The sequence below is a fragment of the Rhinolophus hipposideros genome, assembly GCF_964194185.1.
Source record: "Rhinolophus hipposideros genome assembly, chromosome: 6".
NCBI classification, from domain to species: domain Eukaryota; kingdom Metazoa; phylum Chordata; class Mammalia; order Chiroptera; family Rhinolophidae; genus Rhinolophus; species Rhinolophus hipposideros.
The window spans coordinates 40,277,544-40,280,758 of record NC_138052.1 but is presented as its reverse complement, the minus strand read 5'-3'; positions in this window follow the sequence as shown (position 1 = coordinate 40,280,758).

The following is a 3,215-nucleotide window of genomic DNA, read 5'->3' as shown; positions in this document are numbered from 1 at the left end:
GAAAGATAGTGGTTTGGCCAAGGATGTAGCAGTGAATCTGAGATCAACTGGCAGAACTGAAATGTAATCTGGAGGGAAAACAGAACTAATTGGATGTGGGAGCATGAGCAATAGCATGTTGGTAAATGTTTAACAGCCTGTTCTCTGGGGGCGGGGGTGCAGGGAGAGACCCTTGATTTTCAGTTATCCCCAATAATCAATATTCACAGTATGAGTACTCCCACAATGGCCAATCTCACTGAACATGGATTTGGGAAGAAATGTGCACTCTTGCCTTTCCCCAGTATATGAGCCTTCACCATCATTCCATAAGATAAGAAAAAAGTGACAAATCAAAGATCATTTCTTGCAGCACTATACACAATATCTAAGACATGGAAACAACCGAAATGCCCATCGGCAGACGACTGGATTAAGAAGCTGTGGTACATTTATACAATGGAGTATTACGCAGCCATAAAGAAGAAAGAAATCTTACCATTTGCAACAACATGGATGGACCTAGAGAACATTGTGTTAAGTGAAATAAGTCAGACAGAGAAAGACAAATACCATGTGATCTCACTTACATGTAGAATCTGAAGAAAAGGATAAATGAATGAACTAATCAGAGACAGTCTCAGAGACATAGAGGAAAAACTGATGGTTGCTAGATGGCGGGGGTGGTGGGGATAAAGCGGATGGTGAGGCTATTAGAAAGCACAGTCAGTAACCACAAGATGGCCACAGGGTTACAAAAGTCAATTTGGGGAATGTAATCAATAATGTTGTAAAGATTTTGTAGGGTAGCCAATGGACACTTGTCTTGTTAGGGAGACCACTTCAGAGACGATGTAGATACCTGATCACTGCGCTGTACTCCTGAAGCTGAAGCTGAACAATAATGAATGTCAGCTACAAGTTTATACATTATGTATATAATTACAAGAAGTGGAATACAGCATTAGGAATGTAGACAGTGAAAATGTAATGGCTGTGTACGATGTCAGAGGGATAGTGGATGTGGGTAGGGGGGTTCACACAGTGTGAGGGATATAAATGATAAAAGTCTAACTATTACATTGTTTTCTGCACCTGAAACTAATTTTGAAAAAAAAAGATTATTTCTAAGTTATCTTCAACAACTGGACAGTGTAATTGAAATACTACATTAGGTGAGTGACAGCCATTGTAATTTGAACATTAAAAGTAAATACATATGGGAGTAAAAGAATACATATGGGAGTAAAAGAATACCAATTTCAGAATAGTGGGTTACCTCCAAGGAGAAGAAGGAGGGACAGAGTACAGTGCTTCAGTTGTTGTAGTATTTGGAGTTTTATATTTTAAGATTGGTAATGAGTATGTCTGTTTCTTTAATTATTCCTCATATATCTTTGGAGATCTTAAATGTGTCATAATAAACTATAAATGGAATGAAGATAAATTGAAAGAGAATGAGAAGAAAAAGCAATTGTGTTCCAACTTCCCAATAAAATATCCATGAAGACAAAATAAGAATAATGAATCATCCTCCTCATCATCATCCACTATTTTGTACCCATTGCCGCTGATTCTGGTTACATTTCTATAAACTCAGCTCCTCTCATCACCATAGCAACTCTTATTGCATAACATATATTCACATAGATTATATTTCACCGAATCATTCTCAATTATACCATAATATTCTGTGAGATGGGAGCGGGTATTTGGGAGAACACTAGTATCTTAGACAGTCACTGTGACCCTTACATTGTAGCCATGTCTTCTATCTAATTTCAATTTCTCTGACAATTTTCTTTATTTCTTTTGACCATCTTATTGCTCTGCATGTCTTTTGCTTTAGACACAGATATCTATGTCTCCTCTACCTGAGCAGTTCCCTCCTTTATTCTCTTTTCTGTTTTCTTCTTTCACCTGAAATGAAATACTAATCTCATAAAACAACTAAAGATTGGAGGGAAGCAGCAGTTTAGAGAGTACTTCAGTAATTCAGTTGAAAAATGATGATACCTTGAATCGAAACACAGAGTGAACAGAAAGGAAGAAGTAAGCAAACTTTTAAGGAGGTGGCATGGATCGAAGAAGGCGGTATAAGAGTTGCATTCTATATTTCTGATTTGGCATCTAGATGGTGTCATTCAGTGAAGAGTACAGTAATCCTCACTTAATGTTGTTTTGATAGGTTCTGTGCCTTTAAGTGAAATAACATATAATGAAACCAATTATGAAACCAATTTTACCACAGGTTAATTGATATAAACAGTAATTAAATTCCTATGATATCTCATCATCATTATAACAAAACAATGCTGAATTAAACATTGTTCAAGGACCTGATGTAAATACTGGAGGAGAAGCAAGTTTTAGAGGATACAGGGGAAACAGTAGGTTTAGTTTAGGACATATAAAAGATATCCAATTGGTCTCTACACCCATCCCTACCCCATAAAAACCCACTAAAACTGATACCACAAAGGAATAACGGAACAGATTGAATTATGGTGGATTGAGAAGAGACAATTAGGGGTACAGATAACAAGTGTAGACCATTTGTCGTCTTTCAAGTTTTGCCTGAAAGAAAAGGTGGGGGGCGGGGGGTGGTGCAGTGCAGCTGTAAGGTTGATTATAGAATGACATAAGAGCAGTATGGGTGGGAAGGGTAGAGGACTTGCTGTATTTGCAAAATGTGCTATATAAAATTGAGAAAACTTACTGTTTGGATGGAAAAGGGGGAGGGAGAGGGCTAATTAGCAGAACCAAGGGTTTGTTTGTTAGTTGATTGAATATGTGTCAGTGGGTTTGTTCAGATGAGATGACTACAGAACAAATTTGTACCTCCTCCCAGCCTGGGCAGACCACATGGAAAGCAGAGTTGGAAAAAGTTAGCATTCAAAATGAAATTGTGCCCTCTTCTCCTGCAAACAGAGAACTGAGAGAAGAAAAAAGGTACAGAAACAAAATAGTGTCAGTGTTTGTCTAACATGTCTAATTATGTAGCTAACAAAAACCAAATGAAGAATAAACAATTTTAGAAAACTTCATAAGTAGAATATGCACTTAAACCATAACCTTGCTGGACACTAAATCTGAAGTTTTTCTCTTCAGAAATGTTATTTTCCAGGGAAATTACAGGTTCCTGCCAAGACAAAGAGCATTCTTGCTTTTCCCCCAATGTTTTTGAGTGATCCCTCTCACTTTTGTAACAATTGCAATTTCATTTTTGATGTTTG